The 21891-nt window shown below is 36.8% G+C and overlaps 1 protein-coding gene across 2 annotated transcripts in view; it reads left to right on the top strand.

The window, feature by feature from the left end:
* LOC134796222 (polyhomeotic-like protein 2) overlaps positions 1-21891 on the top strand; it is a 224447-nt gene that overhangs the window by 30536 nt on the left and 172020 nt on the right. The gene's annotated exons all lie outside the window — the stretch shown is intronic.

Genomic DNA, 21891 nt, shown 5'->3' with positions numbered 1-21891 from the left:
TCTGCACACCTTTTAGAACAACAATGACCCTCTTTCAGAGCATGAGAAATGAAAAAAAAAATCACAACTTATATTTTTGGGTTTCTCTTCACTTCAGATATTAAAAAATGATTCAAATTGATCTTGTGTAGATCGATAGAGCTGACGAGAGAAAATTACGAAAACATCAATTACAGTTAGGTCTAGGACGAAAAGTGTGTTGTACAAAAATGATGGAAATCGCCTTAATATTTAAGAGTAAATAATCTTATCTCGTGACATCGACAATAAATGCTATTAAGCTAACATGTTTTTCATTTGCCTTTTGTCAATCTTATCCGTTTTTTATTTTAATACACTTCGACTAGGAAAATTTAACATTTAATTCAAACTGAAGACCGCAATAAATGGAGAAGCCTATTGCAACGTTTCCGTCGAAGCCACGATCCTCAGCAGTGAGGGAACGACTTAAGGAGGGGGACGAAAATTTAAAACATCATGTTAAAATTACCTACATAAGAATATTTCCAACAGTATTTAATTATTCCAGCATAATACATATGCGGTAATATTAATTTTGCTCTAACATAGCTAATGACTATAATAAGACTTCCCGCTGATTTCATCGAGACTTACATGGGTTGTTACGACATAAATTCTATAAAAGCGCTAAATAAAACAGAATATACCTACTATCTCTATACTAGCTTCAAATGAAATTGCATGAAGAAAAATATGTCCCGTCAAGTAATACAAAATCTTACGTACTTAGTTCCTTAGTTTCAAAGTCTATTTCTACTAGTAGGTACTACTTACCTGACCAATACGTATTACTACGGAACCTTAAATCTGAGAATATAACTTGTCAGCTGACTTGACCGAGCCCTGTAGGTCCAAATAACAGGTGTGGCCGTCACCAGTGTAGGTGGCATGTGTTCGTGCAGTGTGATTTACTGGTACAAGCCTAAAGTGTTATTGCTACAGATGAAGACGTTTTGATATGAGCAAACATAACCAACTGTTATCCGACGACAGGTCGTATAAGAGTGGTATAAAAGCAATCGGGTGGTAAAAAATTGGTCGTAAATATTGCGCCATTGATGGTTTTCGGATTTCGTCTCATAGTGTTATACAATTGTATTGTTGTGTGAATGACTGAACAATGATAACATGATCCAACTTAAAAAAGTACACACACTCACAGATAACTTTGTCATTATAGTGTTGTATGTTATTTTCAATAGGCATAGCTAGTATGAAAGAAGAAGAAGAAGAAGAGTATTTTCAGTAGGAAGCCGGTGAAGCTAGAACTAAATTTTAGACAAAACAAACACAAACTAAACAAACAAAAGCACTACAAACTCTGACGGCACATAAAAACATAGAACTCGTTTTTACCGGGCACTTATGAAATAATCGAAATTTACGGGGTTTTTATAGCTACTTCAAATGCTTTTTAACCAATTAGAAAACTGAAGTACACACGTACAAAATATTGGTTAACAACAGTTTTTATGTAAACCTCAACAAGATATCTGACCCTACAGGTTAAGGCCGCTGACCACTCAGGCCTGGCACATTTACGACGATGAATAAATACAACTGCTAGTTAGTTACATAACGGACGAGCGTCTTGACATGCTGCAGCCAACCTGTCCGGCATACGTGTACCTATGTTATGAAATTTGTGCGATTTTCGTTATAATAAAGTGCAGATTCTCTCTCATGCTAATACTGCTTCGGTTTCTGGCTGCCAGGGGTCCGCTTTCCGATTTTTCGACTTCCTATTCCTCGACCACTTAACGACCGGTCTGGCCTAGTGGGTAGTCACCCTGCCTGTGAAGCCGTAGTCCTGGATTCAAATCTCGGTAAAGGTATTCATTTGTGTGATGAACACAAATATTTGTTCCTGAGTCATGGATGTTTTCTATGTATTTATCTATGTATATACGTATGTATGTATATCGTCGCCTAGCACCCATAGTAAAAATTTTGCTTAGTTTGGGGCTAAGTTGATGTGTGTCAAATGTCCCCTAATATTTATTTATTTACTTTGCACGATATTTGGCAACCCCCATTATAAGACGTTTTTGACATGCATTTAATCCTTCGTAATGGCCATCCAACACATTTTGGGGGAAAGCCCTGGAACTGATTTACCCGCAAGTATTTTTATCTGTACGAGCAATCTCTTATCCAAATGATTGTAGTCAACTAGTTATATTTCATCCTGTTATTATAGGTTGTTACAAGAAGCTAGGTATGTGGGAACTTTGGGGCTTAATACGGGGCTAACTAGGATATATGATTATAAGTATTATAACTACTAATTTAGTAGCAGTCAGCAGATTGTTCTAGCTAGTGTGCATTTACAGAATTAAGAAGGACAAATTATAACTACTAATTTAGTAGCAGTCAGCAGATTGTTCTAGCTAGTGTGCATTATTTACAGAATTAAGAAGGACAAATTATGTCGGTTATTTCTCTGGAATCAACAAATTTTCCTTTTCTTCTACTGTTTTCCCAGTGCAAATTCAGTTCATTTATGTACAGCTCCAATACACCTACTACACAAATATAGGAGTATTTTAAAAATTACTTTTTGTCTAATTCGTTAACTTCAATTATCTATTTACGCTTCCGCTCATCCCGTGCGCGCGCGACCTTCGCCCGCGGGTCGCGCGGGTCACGCTCACTCGCAGTTTTCCTTCTGTGCGCTGCGAAACCAGTTGGCGATCAGTTCACGGCCAGGCGTTAGTGCTATTTACCTAGTTGCTAGGAAAAACATGCTAGCTTATGTTCCACAAGTACACGTGATATAATCGATATATTCGATGCTCAGACTTGGTTTTTGGATTCCGACCTCGGCACACATACATCATTCATACCTATGTTGTCCTGTATGCTATACAGACCATTTGCAGTATATTTTATTTTTATATTTGATTAAATTACAAGTTCAAGGTCATTATTATTTTATTTTATTAGAAGACAGACTATAAATATGAATTCGTTGAAAGGTAAGAATGATGAGCATTATCGATCGCGTTTTTTTAGAACATTTGTTTTATTCAGCGGGAATGACATCGAATTATGACGGTTTACTCTTAAAATTTACATACAATACGAGTAAATAACTTCAAATACAACATCGATAGACTAGCCCACTGCATGGAAACAGAGGTTCTTAAAATCTCGGCCGGTTCCCAATCAAATGCATTAAAACTCTTCAAAATGTCAAGTTTGAGCCACCATATTCCCCATCAAAGCGTGATTCTGTATAATTGTGGGTAAATACGCGGCACTTAGCTGCGCAAACACGGCGAGTGATGATAGGCGCGAGTGCGGCTAACAACGGATTGCACACTTTATAGTAAAAAAAATGCAGTATCAAACTATATGTAAAGGTCTCGATTTTGTTTGGGGTGTATATTACAGGGAACTCGGTGCTAGTGTTCCGTGGACACCCTATCCCTTACATATGTTTAACGTGGCATAGTTAACGTTAGTTACAAGCCAATTTCCGTTTCATCGTTACAAGAATGTAACATATTTGATTGATTCGAGTAACTATCCCAAACTCGTTCCGAGTTGGCAGTTGGCTGTTTATTTGATATATCTACTTCTCTTTCAGCAGCATATAGTAACTTCTAAGAACAGAAATTATCGACTTGGAATAATCTTTATCACAAATTCATGACAATCATGACAAAAGAAAACAACTACAAATAAACAATCCCTGAAGATATATCAAAAGTCAAACAAGTACACACGACACAAATCATGAACCTGAGCAAAACTGGACTCATCATTGCAGTTGAGTGTACTAGCAATAGATAGCTACACATGACATGACCCGCACTGTCATCGTTTCCATCAGCCAATCAGGTTGGCAAATGGCCAGGCATTAATGACCGTGCCCGTCACTAGCTGCGCGTGAGCAAGCTAAAGGAATATTGATTGCGTAGAAACTTGTTCGGGGGGCGAATGTTAAAATAAGTTTCTATTGAAGACCATTGACAACATTTTAAATTCATACATAATGACATGATACATTGTTAATAAGTGCAGCAACCGATGATGGCAAAATTAATACGTAACATACAGATGTAACCTTTGCGACAAACATTAAGTTAAAACCTATGAATCGGCAGTTAATATTGTCAATAAGAGTTATTCCTGATTGCGTCTTTACGCCATAACAATTTTCAAATTGGCAACCGATGAGGTAGCGTAATTTGTCTAAAAATAGTAAAAATGATACAAAACACGTCGGAGAAACTAAAAGGTCTGACAAAAACCAAAATAAAAAATAAAACAGCATTTGAAGATGTTGAAACCTTATCTCGAAGTGTACATATATATGATGCATTAGCTACATATATGGTGTCGAAAAAAAAAAAAAATACACTTGAAGACAATTTTTTTTAGCATGCCGAGATTCTCTCACAAGAAAATTGTTTGTAAGTCAAACACACACAAAACACAACTGTGATAATAAGTACCCGTAAATATTTATAAACACTACCGCTGTCATAATACGTTGAAGCTGTTTAAATATGTGCAACACCGCTTAATGCACTTTTTATGGTTAAATAAATTTTCCTTGACGCCTAGTTATACCTGATTGACCTTTCATTTAGGGTCGAAGATACGACTGACCAGAACCTCTTGAGCTATATTTTTTTGATTAGATGTTAAAGCTGGGGGTCAAAGCTTGTTGGTCGAGATATGTTATGATGTGATGGTCACGGCGGGGTGTCTAGGTGTTAAGTATGTCGCCGTGAGGACGACATATAATGTTTGGTTTATTGTTAGCGAGTGAACTTGACGCATGGCATGTTAACACGACATAGAGTAAGACCAAGATAAGTCTGCAACGCTTTGATAGCATACGCAGTGCAAGTGTTATTTTAAACGTCAAACTTTTATGAAATTATGACGTATAAATAACACTTGCACTGCGTGTGTTATCAAAATCGTTGCAGACTTATCTTGGTTTAACTCTAGATATTTATTGCTGGTTTGAAGTAAGTAAACGTGTATTTTTTTTTAATTCAGCCCACAGTTATATGACAATTATGTGAAATACATTCACTAAGATCTGGTTTACGTTTATGACATAATATATGAGTTTCTATACCTGTGAGTACATATAGATACAGTTTGTCTCCCTCGTCTGAAATCCGTCTTTCGTTCATATTAAGATCACGCTTAAAGCCACCTAGCTCTAGGGGTCTAGGTACAACTTACTCAGAAACGCAGAATCTTTTTTCGACCTAAATTCAACATGTGGATATTGAAAATATGTCAGTAACATATTTGTCATTTATAAAGCTCAATTTACTACACCTGTATTTTACTATACCTACTATACGGTTAAAACTTAAAAATCAACTCATGTCGCGACGCTCTACAAATTCTACAATTCCAAACGCTGCGTGAAATTCAGCCTATACTTAGGTACGCCTTGTTTCGTCCACATTCAAGGTTTTTTTCTCCACGCCAGCCGTAGCCGAAAGAGTTAGCATTATAAAGGCTACCGATACACAATGGGGGCTCTAAGATAACGCTCAACACTTATAGGGATATTGACTGTATGTAAAATAAATTATTTCACACCATACACCACAAAATAAAACACTAAAATGTTATTAGGAATACGTACACCGCAGTTATTTTTTGACAAAATTAATATTTAACAAATCGGAAAAAAATCTTTAAATAGTAGGTGACTTGACTGTGACGTCGCATGTCCGCGTTTTGACAGATCGAAAAAAGATGCTGTTTTGACTTTTCAGCCAAATACCCTATAGCAAAAACATACAACCTTTATATACTATACGTAACGTATTAATATATAATAATCAATGTCATTAACGGGTCTCACGCAATTAAATTTCATTATTTTACCTTTTTTGCGACGTATCAGCCAGGTTGCACTAACTGTGGTCACAGAAGACTGACGTCCCAGCAAAATGTCAATGGAAATACCAATGGGCCACCACGGACTACCCTGACGGACTACCCAACCAGACATCTGATCTTCATCAGTATAACTGGCCGGAAAAAACACAACAACGGGAGTTGTGGAGATCAAGAGGGCCTTTGCTCAGCTGGGACACTATAACTGGCTAAACAAATCTTTTTTTAGATTTCTTATCCTTCTGTACGTCGAAAGAGCTGTAGATATTCTTTTTTGTCGTCACACTCTTGTCAGAGTGGTTGTGGTCGTCATATTGGGCCGGTGGCAAGCTACACAATTAGGGAATGCAAATCGGTTATTTTTTGTATGGAAATAACCGCGGTTTCGGTTAATAACCGATAATTTCCATACAAAAAATAACCGAAAATAACCGATTTGCATTCCCTATACACAATCCGTCGCCATTCCTCCCGTACTGTAGCCCTTCTTGTACATTCATGGAGTGGTTCATTGAATGCACTTTTGACTAGGTCTGACCAACGCCTTGGTGACCTACCGCGCCTTGTGCCTTCGACTTTTCCCTGCACTACAAGTCGTTCCACAGATGTATCGTCTCGAACTGTAATATGTCCAAAGAAAGTGAGAATACGACACTGGACGATGGAAGAAAGATAAAAGCAATCGAAATGTAAGAGCAAGTAAATGCTCTAGTTAGCCTTTCCTTTCAGGATACTTCTGAAAATCACAGCGACATTTTAGTGCAACTGTCGTGCGTCAAGTGCTCTTTATTCATATCGCTCTTTGTTTCTATGCTAATGCCGCGGTCACCGACGCGACCTCTCGCTCGCAAGGTCGCTTGTAGGACGCGCGCTCTCGGGCCGGCCCGGCGAATTAACATGAAGGCACACGGAAATGTGCAGGCCGTTTTGAACCTTAAAGGTTTGGCGGTTGGACGATGGTTATGTAAGTGGTCTGATTTTGAGAGTGATCTAAGATGGAAATGATGACATACTTGGCTATATTGTCTGTACAATTCTGGACATGGTATGTACAGTCACCTGCAATAATATGTTACACAACGAAGGCCGCTAAAATATCTGACGATCTTATTTGTAGATAAGAGCGTGTCACATATTTTTGCGGCCTTCGAAGAGTAACATATTATTGCAGATGACTGTACATGGGATCAAAAATCATGAAAGGTTGTATGAATTGATCTACAACAACCAGTGAACGTAAAATGCATAGAAACTTAGCTTGAACCAATTGTCAATATAATTATACCAAAAACACGACATACGCATGCTGCGTTAAGGATTGGTATTCCACCTGTCAAATTTCTTTGTCCAATGTCATTTCCTCTCATTTTTCATTAAAGAAAATGTGAGACGCAATACACATTGGACACGGTTAAGTTCAAAAGGTTAGACCTTGTGATGTGGCTCTGTTCTATTTTTTTTTACCTACTCGTATGTATGAAATCATTACTTATTTGCACACGAACTGTTAAGTGACCACGGGAGTGACAAGTTTTCTTCTAAAATCTGCATTCATTATGATCCTTCTTTGTCTATGGTAAAACCAACAGTATCACCGATAATAAGTATAATAACCGTAATTGATAACGTGAACAAAAGGCGCAGGCCAGCGTTGAACCTTGGCCCGGCCTCCGCGCATCCTCGCTCCACATGCTTTGTCCGTTCCGGTTCACGCATCTTTGTCGCTAATGTGTTGCTTAATATCTTGAGAGCGGGTTGATGTAGTCAATTGTTATATTATATAACCTGTTATCTAGTTCTAGTAGAAAGGTTTACCTACCGTAACATCAGGTAACTATAGTCCTTATGTACAACTATGGACCAGTTTTTAACGTTAATTCATAACGAGCCTTTATGATTTGTACTCGTTACATTTATTCTGGAGCTTAGATACACTAATGCTCTTTCTATATTATATACCTACTCAACATAATTTGAAAAATACTTATACATATTTTACTTTGAACTTTTTGGAATTTGAATTTGAACCATAGTTGTAAGTTGTGGACTAAAGTGATCTAATTTTACGGTCCTGAAAATTCCTGAAATCAGGGCAAGCTCATTCAACATGAAGGCGTGCCTATTTTGATGGTACTAACAGGTTGAATTTGATCTGGATTTGTTATGTACACGATCTGTTAGTGTCAAGACAAGTAAGACAGAGACGAAAAGGGAGCCGCATGTACACTATTTTACACACTCTCAGCCTGTCTATGGGTTTCTCGGCGAGTGTACAACCGGCATTATATATTACGAATCAGACCAAAACTGTGGGAAAATCGTAAAATAACATAATCCATTAAATTAGGACTAGGTATTAATGTAAATTGAAATCGTGGTGATCATTGCGAAAGAAGACGCAACCAACAAACACTATAAACAATATTTTACGCAATTTAGCCTATAAATATAAATTCTAACAGACCCTATTATGACCCACGCTATGTTTACTAGGCTCAGACTTTGATATTATCCGGTTGGAAGGACCAGTTTACAGTTTAGTAGCACCGTTATGCATGATAACTTATGGATCTAGAATGGCTCCCGGAAGCGATCCGGTGTAAAAGCAAAGGAAAGCGGAAGCCGATTTCGTCAAGTCGGTGCTATTATAGCATTTTCTATCTAGCTTTAATAATACTCAATATGCGTAAACGCATCCAGAAGAAAAACGGTATAACTATATTTGGATTTCATACAGGCGTTATCTGTTTATACTAGCATGATAATAGGAAATATTACGCAAAACTCTGCGTAGAGGGCGTCACTAGCTCAATCATATGGCCTACCGCGAAACACGACAATCGAAAGTTCGGTTTCTGCCTCTATCACTCTTGTCTATTCGATCGACAGAGAGGCAGATAACGGCGTTTTACGGTAGGCCACCTGTAAAGAAACCGCCTTGATGCATCAATGTCATAGTGAAAACTTGTCAAAAAACTGTTTAAGGCCTAGTATGTATAAGTTACTCTATGGTTTAGTATGTGCACTAGTGCTGCACTCGGCGGCAGAACATTGCAGTAATTGCCCTGTTATTGTAACTTTCTATACACCGATCATATCAAATTATCATGTCAATAGATGTACTTGTTTGTGTTAATTAAACAGAAATAAATGAATTATTAGGTTCCGAATTCCGTTCAAACTATCGATCATTGTTAGAATTCTTATTTCTTAATTCATCACAAAATTTCACGTTCTATTGTTGAGCGATGAAGACTCGCATCGAATTAATGATAGAGCGGTTGATATCATTATTAATTGGGTTAAAAATATCATTAGGGTTGGGTTGGCTGTCATTGTTTTGTTGTTAACCGGCATCAATCAAATGTGATGGTCGATTTTGTGCGTAACCACAGTTTTTTGATTGAGATGTAATTAGCCGTAATATGAACAAGTGAACAAGTGCATTTCTTTCTTTAACATACCTCTGTACAGTTAGTATCTATAGTAGCGGATGAAAGAGCGCTCCAAAAGTATCTGCCATTCTGGAATTCTTTTCCAAATAGAGGTTTATCTCTATAGTTCGCATTCTAAAGTGCCTGTCACTGTCTAAAGGGACCCACAGATTACCAGTTCGCCGGCCGATATCAGCCTGTCAGTTGTTCGGAGCTGTCAAATTTTGCTTTTAACTGACAGGCCGATATCGTCCGGCTGACTGGTAATCAGTGGGCCCCTTAAGGGGCCGGTATATGACGTTTTCGATTTAGACCTCACTTTGTAACCATAATTTGTTCAATAAATGTTTGATAATTGCATTAAATTACACGTAAATTTATTCACGAAGAAACCGAGTACCGACTCTTCATGCCATTATATTTTTAATTTGCTGTTATTCTCTACAAATCGACACTAAAAGTATCAAAAAATCAAAATATGGAGTTCCGTTTGAGACAGAAGCAAAACAATTTTGTCTTTGACAGTAATTGAATTATTGTATGATTTTGGAAGCTAGATAATTCAGCTACCAATTTATTATCAATTTATATTTTTACTCACAAAGACAACACAGAAATTAAATCTCAAATGTAAACTTGCGAACAATTTCCATACATTGACGACATCACTCAAAATTCTTCTTCAAGTCAGATGCCCGTTGGGGCTACACCGGAGCACACGTGTACTTCTTCAAATGAAAATGACAGCTTGATTTTCTTGCTTTTGACAATTATATTGACATTAAATCATATACGCACACGAGAAAGCATACCAGTAGATAAAATGTATTTCAAAAAATAGGGTACATAAATATCAGCTCGCGTCTCATTTAAATTTCATTTGCTGTTATTTACGGGTCATTATTGTTGAAAACCGCAGTAAACTATCTTAAAACAATACGATTGCAGTCGAATTTAAGTATTATGTTCCTTCAAAACTCGCTTAAAATGAAAAAAGTTTAAAGACTCATCTTTACTGATTGGGATCAATTTTTATTATGCTGGTATCATTTTGCGTCATTTTAAAAACGTATTTGACTTCTGTATGTCAATGAATTTTGATGACAACTGTAATCTTGTATTATATTATAGAACTTTTATATTAAAATATTGCCTATTAACAGGAAGAGTTATGTAATTCGTATAAGTAATACCTGAAAGTCTTGTACCTAGATCTGTAATACCATGGATTGCGACGAATAAATTATTATGATTATGCCGTTCGTTCCGTCTATATGTATAATGCGTGTACGTGCTGTTCTCTGAAAATCTTCAAGAAAAAATAACGGCTAGACCAGCACTAAGTACTAGCAAGTTTTTGCGGCTTTGGAGACCGAGATGAAGCTTACAGGCCAATAGCGTTGTGGCCTGGTTATTGTTATGTACACCTATGTATCGAATGTTTTATAAATTTACTATAAAAAGCAATGTTTTATTTCGATTAGGTCTACATTTTGTGCATATTGCATATCTGAAGTATTTTCGTACTAAACTTGAAACTTTCGTTGAAACTAAGTAAATAAAATAATTATTCCAAATGTACAGTCACCTGCAATTTATGTTACACAACGAAGGCCGCACAAATATCTGACACGATCTTATTTGTAGAACCATAAGAGCATGTCACATATTTTTGCGGCCTTCGAAGAGTAGGTACCGTCATTACTCATTATCACCAACTTTGCCCGCTTTCTTTTTAAACACGAAGTTCTCAAAAAAAATCACATCATATGACTTTTTTTGCTCAGCACGTCCATTGTGATCAAACGCATCAGTTTATGTGAAGAAAACATTTTTTTATCGTGTTTTTACCCATTTTTTTGCGTTTTAGAGGGCGAGCAAATAAAAAAATATCCGGGGTTTTCGCCAACATTGCCCACTTCAATTTGGTATTCAAATACAGCTCGTATGATGATGATGTCTAAGGATCACTTAAATGTTTTGGGCAATCCTACTATTCCCTGTTAATAACTTAGCGATAAGTGTAAAAACTTTTAAATAAATTTGCTGGGCAATGTTGCCTACCCGTTTTTGCCCATTTCCAAATAAGGCTCGCCTAAGCATTTTACAAAGGCTAGGGTTGTCACTTTTGAGAAAATCTGTTACAATAGTTTAATGACCAAAAATATGATTTTTGTTGTGTTTTCATTCGTTAACGGGGTAAAACATCTAAATAAAGGATAATAAGACAAATTAAATACAGTATATATTTATAAACTTATTTTAGTGTACAAACATAACCTTCTTTTACTTGCGAAGTTGGGTAAATTAGATGAAAGTGACAACCCTAATCCGTTTTTGGTGGTGGGCAATGTTGGTATGGATGCCAAATTACCGGATTACTTTGCCCACCGCTAAAACTTTTGTGTATTAAGGCCTTTTTAGTTTAAATCTCAATAGACATAATCTATGCTTCATGTGTTATAACTGAAACCCGGAAATATTTGTCAAAGGGTTCTCAATTTTTTCTACTTGCATTGATTATTTATAAATTTTTTGCCCGCCGAAATATACCCTATATTAGACAACACGCTCAAAATTCCCAAGTCAAGTTATGCACAAGTTTGGCATATACTTTGTCAGAAATATAACCAATTTTCTACTAAAAACAGCAGGGTAGCCATAACTATTATCCATTTTTCTACATTAACGAATTTGTTTCAAATTGTCGTTTTGGGCAAAGTTTCCCTGGAGGCAAAGTTGGCGCTAATGACGTAACATATTATTGCAGGTGACTGTACATAAATGTTTCGGTGATTTTGAGATTATTTTCCAGGTTAGTTTACTAACAATCAAGTTATGCAGATACCGATTTCGTGAACGTATAAGTAGTAAGGTACCGCTATTGTTTAGCGATACCGATTATTTTTGAAGGTAAAACTATACCGGTTGAAATATAAAGATATTGAAATTACAGCAGGGACAACCATTTTTTATAGGTGTACCTAAACCATCATTGGCCGAGCGTTAGCAAAGGTCTCCGTTTCAGCTTGGGCAAAAATGCTTTTGTATGTTCTCCTTTGCAGATCACATTTCTCAACTGATTCTCGTGAAAATTTGTAAGCAGGTTCCATAGAACTATTCTGTTTCGCTTTATCCGCCAAAATGGAATTGCCACCCTGCTGAAACTTTATTTATTTAAATTCCTATTGAATGGATTTTGCACCTTATGAAAAACCGTATAGAGTAGTAGATAACATTTTACATCTGACTTAATGACATCTTGTTTTATTCGCTTTCATTGTACAAAACGCGTATCTCGACAAAGCAATATTAGGTAGTAAAACAGTCAACAATCAAATGAATTAAATAGGTACGTCACGTGTGACATGAACAGACAAGGAAAGCAAGATTAAATGCATTGTTACTCTTTCATCTTTAAATGGAATGCTTTTACCCTCAAAGGAGGCTAGTGGTCAATACTAAACTAAAAGTCCAATCTTAAAAAAACATGATTGGTCACTGACCTGTCCCAGTAAAGTGAGGTAGTGTGCGTGAAGTGCGCTTGTGTGTGAAATGGGGTAAATTGACAGAATCTGATATTTTACCCACCGCTACCGTCGCCTTAAGGGCTGATTTAGACGGCGCACGAACTCGCATGCGATTTTAGTTATATTGCGGACTGTTGGTTACGTCTAATTCAACCGACCTATTAATACCCGCAATATAATGAAACTCGCATGCGAGTTCTCGCACCGTCTAAATGGGATAGTTGTACATATAGAGACATTATGTACGTATATATTTCTGTAAATAGAATGGTAAATACTTTCGACGCGTCGCCTGATCCGTTACTTTTGATGCTGACTGTACCTAAGCATTGTTGTAGGTAATTACTAATTAGTGTTGTTATAAGACAAGGGTACATTGGCCATTGTCAATAAGGTGTTTCTGCCAAAGAGGAAATTAGATTTCGTCCTTATCAACAACAAGAAGATAGAATAAGGTCAATGTGGCTAATTCCGTCATAGGGACTATTCTGTCCACTAGCGTTTTTCTCGAACAACGAACAACATTGATCATTTCGTCGTCAAAGCAGCAAAAATGTTTTTTTTTTCCTGCGATTGAAAATCAAAGAAATATAAGCTCGTGGTAAAATAGTCCCTATGACGGAATTAGCCACATTGACCTTAGGTTATATTTATAAAATAAAGCTTAATTTTGGATGTATAAATGACGCCGTACTCGAAATTTTCTAATTTTATGGTAGTTTACAGCATTAAAGGATATTAGGATTAATACACAAAACTAACCTATTTAGTATCTTAGTGTCACGTCCGTTACACTTTATTTATTTATTTGTTAGCCTGTTGTGTCCCACTGCTGGGCAAAGGCCTCCCTCTCTTTCTTACACGCGTCTTGTTCTATGGCAATATTAGGTCAATCTTTCCGAAAGACGTTAAGATCGTGCCGCCACCTCGTTCTAGGTCTGCCGTGACGCCGCACTATGTTTGGTGTCCACTCGGTAGTCACATTTTATTATTTTTCTATTAAAACAACTATGACTGCACCGCTGTGTGGTCTAAGTTAGCAGCACGATTGACACAATATGTCCCTGCGCGCGATCTACATAAATCATTATCATTACGCCTTTGATCTCACCGCTTACCTTCGACCCGATCATTAATTTGAAACCTACAACGTTTGAGTTTCAACATTAATGAATTACTGTAAAGCAACTACATGTAACGTAAACTTGATGTATGATTAGCCTAGAGACTCGCCCGGGCTGTATTAACTAAGATTTCCTCGTCCCCCGCTTCACGACTGCTTTTAGAAGGTTGAGGGGGGAATTATTTGATATACCAGAGGTCTATGGTTATTATAGTAGTGGCAACCACTTGTGAGGGCCTATTAGTGATGTTAACATTAGCTCATATCAATGTTTTATGTAGGATTAATGGAAACGATGCAAGGGTTATGAACTAAAGATGTTCTATTAGTTATGTTAATGGTCAATCGGTGTCCAATGGAAAATTGTTATCTTCGTATTAGAGAATAGTTAATGGATTTATCAAACATGTCCTTAGATTAGATAGATAAAACACTATGTATACCTATGCCTATGGGAATTGTACACACGACAAAGTATAACCAAAACTACGCATGAATACAGATGCGCAAGTTGCCGAAAGTTGCCTTAAAGTATGAAAAGCTTTCGGAAATTTCACAGGAAACAAAGGAAACTATCATTTTGAAAAAGGAAAACTTCGATGCCTAATCAAAATATGAGAAGTTTTCGAAATTTTTCCAAGTGGAAATATACTTGGTCAAGCAGATCTTGTCAGTAGAAAAAGGCGGCAAATTTGAAAAATGTAGGCGCGAACGGATAACGTACCATAGAAAATTTGAATTTCGCGCCTTTTTTTACTGACAAGATTTGCTTGACCGGCTATAGTACACTTTTGGCGACGCGTGAGACTACGTTGCGTTTGTAGATATACGCTACGCTGCAAGCTTTTTGCATTAGGTAGGATACAGTAGGTTTCAACATCCATGACTTTTTATTTAGAAATTTTAACCTATTAGCAATTCTGATTTAATCATTGTAATTTTTTTAATAATTGTCGTTAATTCGTGAGACTATATTATAGTCAAAGTAATTTACGGACAATTAAACATCGATATGTATGGTTCGGACTATTTCCCCGCCCTATCTCGGCGTAGTGCCGTTCTCATTCATAACTTTATGTCAATCCGGTACACGACCGTTATTGAGCCATGTACTATTCCCATCTAAATAGTCATAGTTAACCATTATAAGTAGACCTAGAACTTTTACTAGCAAAAACGAGAGACTGATAAAATGATATATATAACTGTTATCGATACGTATCTCAACTCTATAGATAAAATATTATCGACTGCAAAATAGTTTTAAATAACTTTAGGGTACCTACAATATACAATAGTTTTCATTTTTATAGTCAGGTTATATGTATAAAGAGGGGAAATATTTATGTCGATTGGCATTTCATTTACATCTATTTTGTAAAATTTCGGTGAGTTACGGATACATATTATAAGTATTATAACTCATCATAATTTACTTTTATATTTTTATCTGTGACTTCGACGTTTGATTTTAACAATCTCGTTTTTGATAGAAAAAAATCTAGGATATATACCTCTAAGTACCTCTTTGTCCATAGTTGTTATACATCTCAAAGCTAAAGCTATAGTGGTTTAATTCTTAAGCGTTTTCTCGTAAGTGTTGGGAATAACAGTTCTGTATCAGCTTCATCGATATTATATCGTTATTTACAATATCGATTATCGATCGCGTGCTTCAGCGAACCTTTAACGAATTCATTTAATATCCTAGAGCAAGACAGTATTCTGTGATGTCAATAGTTCAATCAAATGAAGTTATACGAGTACTTACTATACCAGACTTCTAATGAACTAACGTATCTTAATCTATGTACCTAATAGGTAGGTACTTACCTTTAAACGAGCAATTCTTGTTTATTCATATATTTCGGGGATCTCGGAAACGGCTCTAACGATTTCGATGAAACTTGGTATATGGGGGTTTTCGGGGGCGAAAAATCGATCTAAGTAGCTATGTCTTATCTCTGGAAAAACGCGCATTTATGAGTTTTTATATGTTTTTTCCGAGCAAAGCTCGGTCTCCCAGATATTGTTATGTTATTTCAGAATGTTGTTTTAAAATGATGAGCGTAACTTCGATTGTATGGGTGCGGTTAGGTTCGTGTTAGGTACTCTTAAAACTACTTTTAGAAGTCGGTTAGAAAGACAAGCAATAAAGACAGGACGCGACACAGATGTCGAGGGTGGTCCGGCGCGCGGGTAATTGGTACCGCTTTCTACGATATAGGTACAGTACGGTGCGGAAAACTGACGGTTATCTTTCTTTCTTAGAGCATAAAAATAACCGGAGTCGCTTTTAAGAGCTTTACCCCTCTGCCGAAAACCTTGCACAATTATGCAAACTTTTGTGTAGACTGACGTTTATCTGACATGCCTATTTGTACTTTACGTACAAATCATGTACAAATAAATAGCCATACATTTGACGTGCCCCTTCGCAAAAATCAAAAAATAAGCAGACTGTTTTGTACAGAAAATGACAGCCAAGACGCCTCCAGTCACTAAATGCTCTAAACTTTCTTTATACGGGAGAAATCATAGAGGACATATATACATCATTGGCATTGGAGGACATATATACATACACATACATATAATCACGCCTATTTCCCGGAGGGGTAGGCTGAGACCACGGATTTGCACTTGCTACGATCCTGACATATTACCTCTTACCAATAATATAATGTTAATTTCATATTGTTGATTAGCTTTTTAAACAATTTCATATCTTACCACTTTCACACTGAACCACGAAAATGAAAAGAAAAAGAAGCAAGTCTATTTCAGACGAAGTAAATAATAAAAACCGGCCAAGTGCGTGTCGGACACATTATTTTCTACTCTCGAAGCGACAGTTTTAAAAAGTGTTCACTTCATGAAAAAACTTTTTTACAAACCTTAGTAATTTAATTCAATACATTTGAAATATGTGGTATACGGACAAACGGACAGACGGACATGACAAACCTATAAAGATTCCGTTTTTGCCATTAATTATAGAGTCGATTTTAGAGAAAAGGGCCTTGGCGCAGCAGCATGATAGGATTGATAGGCTATCAAAAAAGCACGGCTATCATAAAAAAAAGAAAATCTGGAACTGAAATCTTGAAGCTTTATTCCGCATCGCAACCTGTAAAAGCTCTCGTGCGCTCGGCGTGCTTTAATGGCGGCTGAAAAAAGCCTCATTTGCGGCAATTGAAGAGTGCAGCCGAACGGTCTCGGACGCACGACCGCGACACCTGGCTACACGCCGCCGGCATGGCGGACTGTGACTGCTGGTGAGACAGTACGACAACATTATAAATTTTTACTAATCTTATTACTTTTTAAACGCGTCTTATACCTTGAAACGAGTAATTCTTGTATGTTTATATATTTCGGAGATCTCGGAACCGGCTCTAACGCTTTCGATGAAATTTACTATTATGGGGGTTTTCGAGGCGAAAAATCAATGTAGCTAGGTCTTATCTCTGGGAAAAACGCGCAGTTTTGAGTTTTTTATATGTTTTCCGAGCAAAGCTCGGTCTTCCAGATATTTTTCAATTCTAATGTGTCAAATGTGTATGGTTGTCAAAATTGTGGGCTCAAACCCCGGTTGTGCTGTACCTATAGAGCGATAAAATCGTGATGGAAAAAATGCAAAAATATGACTAAAAATTCGGTCGAGATCCTTATCTCCCACAGATAAGATGTTAAACACAATTAGACTGAACGTTGACCAGACTAAATCAGTAGATGGTAAGGATAGATCACTAGTTGGTGGATGACTTCTAAAAAAAACTACACCTTGAAATAAATACAATATGTACAAATAACTTTTTGCTGTTAATAAATTACTCCGTTTTACTACCAATTGAAGGAAAAGGTTACCAATCGACCTTCCCTTTTTCTTGTCCATTGTAAGTATGAGAACTTAGAATAAATCTTATCCGAATAGGTTAGATTACTTACGATTAAATAGTTTCCGATTCAAACTACTTACGATAATACCTACACGTGTCATCAATTTATGTGTGAAGAATGTGTGAAGAGTGTATAAAAATGAAGAGTGTTTTAGAAAAATTACAGTTTACTGTTATATTAAATCTACTGCGAAGTAAGAGCTGCGCGTGCACCGAGCACGCCTAGCGGCCATTTGAAATTGGAGCGCGCGGCCGCCATTTAAATTTGACCATTGTCACGAATCTAACCGGCGGTTTCTATAGGTGCCAACGGTAGCTGGCAGGTCGGCAGGTGGCGTAAATGACCGGTATTAGTGTAATGACAGTTTCATTGCTTTTGTCTTTTGTTTTAGTTAATGATGTGTGTGACATCTGGTCAAGTTTGAGATGGGCTCTGTTCTCTCTGGTTTGTAATTTACAGCTAACGAGGTCAGGCCCCGTAGACAACATGCCAACCGCTAACGCTCCGTAGCGAACGAAACGCAACTGTCACTGTCACATAAATACGGTAAGTGATAGAGAGGCACAAAGCCATTCGATGGCGAAACGAAACCGATTGTCACCTTGGCTAGATAGCCCCCAGATTCAGTCGTTTAAGCCTTACTGTAATCATAGAATCATAGTAGGTTTGAAAGTACATCTTTTTAATTTTTACAGAAAAATAGTCATGGAACTTATAACAATTAATACTTATCTTATTGTTTTCGGGGGCCCTTGCGGATACAGTTACCCCCTAGAAAAGATCCGTCAACTACTCAAGAGCTTTTACCACCATGTCCATGTGTCGGATAATGGAGCTCATGGGTAGCGTTTTAAAGTCCTTTGGTTCCAGGTATCCTGCTCCAAAGTCCTTCATTCTTTGTCTGGCGAGGGCGTGACATTCACACATTAAGTGTTTCACTGTCTCTTCCTCTTCGCCACACATACGACAATCGGTGTTGTCAGAGTGTCCCATCTTGGTCAATTAATACTTACTCAATTGTACCTATACAAATCTGAATTTTATAACTAAGGCAAAATCAAATTGAATTGACTTGGTTTTGGTACCTACACTTTTTTTTGTCTCGGCTCATCCATTTAACGTATGTTTTATCGTCTGTTAACACAACAGAAGGAAACGAGATGATAATCTATATTGAACTGGCAGAATTTTACAAAAAATCGATCCAAATATACTTAATCGAGTATTAACCCGACGGTGTCCGAGCCGTGTCATCGATTTCTACGCTGCTCTGAATTTTCCGCACCCACTTCTAAGAGAAAAACGAACACAAGAAACCTACTTAAATATATCTGAGATATTTTTAGGGTTCCGTAGGGTAAAAACGGGACCCTATTACTAAGACTCCGCTGTCCGTCTGTCCGTCCGTCTGTCTGTCACCAGGCTGTATCTCATGAACCGCGATTGCCTGTTGCCTCTCTCATCTCATGAGCTGTGGCAAAATGCCGGGATAACGCGAAGAAGAAGATGTATTTCTGTTGCCGCTATAACAACAAATACTAAAAACAAAATAAAATGAAACATTTAAGTGGGGCTCCCATACAACAAACGTGATTATCTTGTCGTTTTTTGCGTAATGGTACGGAACCCTTCGTGCGCGAGTCCGACTCGCACTTGACCGGTTTTTTCCTCATGCAGTCCATCTGATTAATTAAACTTTTCATTGGATAAGCTTTTGAATTTCTAACGCCAAGTGGTCTCTTGACAGTACCAGAATAGAATAGTTTATTTGTGTAAAAAAAGGTTATAAATTGATGTTACATAATATTGGTTGGTACCAGGTAAAAACTAAGTGCCTAGCTGTCTAGACAATTTGAATTCAGGGTGGACAACTTCTTGCTGCTTACTATTTATGCTTTTTACATACCACCTCAGCTCTGCTACTATAGTATGTATCTTTAGGTATTTAAAAAAAGTAAACAAACGATTTGTACATTTTCGGGTAGTTCTAACATTTCTTGGTTAACCAACCAAATACAAAACCGCCTGGAACAGTCACTGAACGACCTCACTTTAACCTACATTATTTGATCATGTAATGTTTTCATCTACCCTCAACTGGCTTAAGGAGCCATTTGAGGGTAGATTTTCTATACTTTTTTTTATTCCTAAAGATACAGATTATAGACGGATCACATAAGATAATCGAGGTCAACACATAAGCGTTCCCGTTGTTTAGTTTGATGTCCTAATTTCCTAAAAGATGGCGCTGTTCCAAACGCAAACTATATAAAATAATAAGTATATAAAAGAAACTCTCAAATATGAGAATAAGTTTTTGAGAATAAAGATTGGTAACGTAGCAACTTGTTTAAACACCCGTACAACTTTAGTATGGGAGCGCGTCCACTTGTTTCAGTTGCACCATGAATTAAGATTCTCAAAAGATTGTAACTTGTAATACAAGATGTCACTTTTTGACAGATTTTCTTTGAAAGGGACTTCCGCTTGTATTATAAGTTACAAGCTTTTGAGAAACGGGCCCCAGTACTCGTGTAAACAATTTAACAAAAATTAAACTATAGGGTTGGTAGTGTTGGTACCCAGGGCTGTTGACAAAAAAGGGTTGATCATTTTCATATAAAAAACTGTAATAAAAAAATTATAATAATTAAAATATAAGTCGGAAGGTCGATTACATGGTCAGATTTGCGCATATATTAAACCATGTTGGCTATTTTAAAGTTTAAATTTTGTATAAACTTTAATAAGTTTATACAAAACTTTAATTAATAAATACTGAACACATCAGTGGGCCTTGTTACATTTATATGGGCCACTTGCACCATTCACTAACCCGCGGTTACCCGGTTAAACCTGGAGTTACCGTGGTTACCCGTACAATTAGACACTGGGTTACCGGTTTAACCGGTTAACCCCGGGTTAGTGGGATGGTGCAAGTGGACCTAAGTGTAAAAGACTTCTGTTACACAACTTTTATTCAAAGTTTTTGCTGCAAGTTTTTGCCATCCGTTTGAACTTGGACCGAATTCATTGTAAGTAGTTTTTAATGTGTATCTGGCGTGTGCGTTTTTGTTGATTGGTACCAAAGACAAGTGAATAATAAAAACCGTCAAAGTACACAAGTACAGAAGTAGTAGTCACAGTAACCGTAAGTTACGACGTCATTATTTTCACCACAGGACAATGTAAGAACAATTCAACTTTAAACAAATGAAGGCAGCATCGGTAATCTCCTCTGTATACATAAAATGTCAATTTTAGGTATCACCTTTAAAAAAAAATATTTTAGGTTGATAATGATGAAATAACTGCGTAAAGTAACTAGTGCTTCTGTTCTATGAGATTCTTTATACAACAATTATGAGGCACGCGACTTATTATGGAGATTGACAGTCTTTATTATTTTACTTGTCTCTGTTAGTATTACATGCGAATTATGTATGGGAGTTTTTAAAACATTACATTTACGCGTGTACCTTGTAATGTAGGTAAAGCGTTTTTTCAACTGAAACAGATTTACAATTTTAATAAGTGATAAGAATATAATGAAAGACGTTGCCATGTTTTATATGTTCTATTTTGCCATAAATTTACGTAAATTTTATGCTGAACTGAACCAAACAGGTGTACAAGTCTGTAAAATGGTACTAGCACACAGCTGAAATTAAACAATGTACGGGACAAAAATTACAGAGCAATCCCAATAGGATAGCTGTACAATCTAATTTACCCCGCACATAGAAAGAACCTGATGGTGATCCATGTTGATCTACTGATGTATATCCAAGTCGTAGACGGTAGAATTTCTAAGTCCCAGAGTTTCCGCACGTAAAACTTAGTTGTTTTGACCATATGTCCATAGGCACACATTTCAGATTGCCCCGCTAGAATATAGTCAACTATTTTTAGCAGATTTTATAATCATAAGGTAGCAATGTGTTGGACTATAATTCAGTTTGGACCTATGTTTAATTTGATCTTTATATATAATTTG

Source organism: Cydia splendana, chromosome 13, assembly GCF_910591565.1.
Source record: "Cydia splendana chromosome 13, ilCydSple1.2, whole genome shotgun sequence".
In the NCBI taxonomy this organism is placed as follows: Eukaryota; Metazoa; Arthropoda; class Insecta; order Lepidoptera; family Tortricidae; genus Cydia; species Cydia splendana.
The sequence above is the reverse complement of the archived record's forward strand: the minus strand, read 5'-3'. Positions and strand labels throughout refer to the sequence as shown.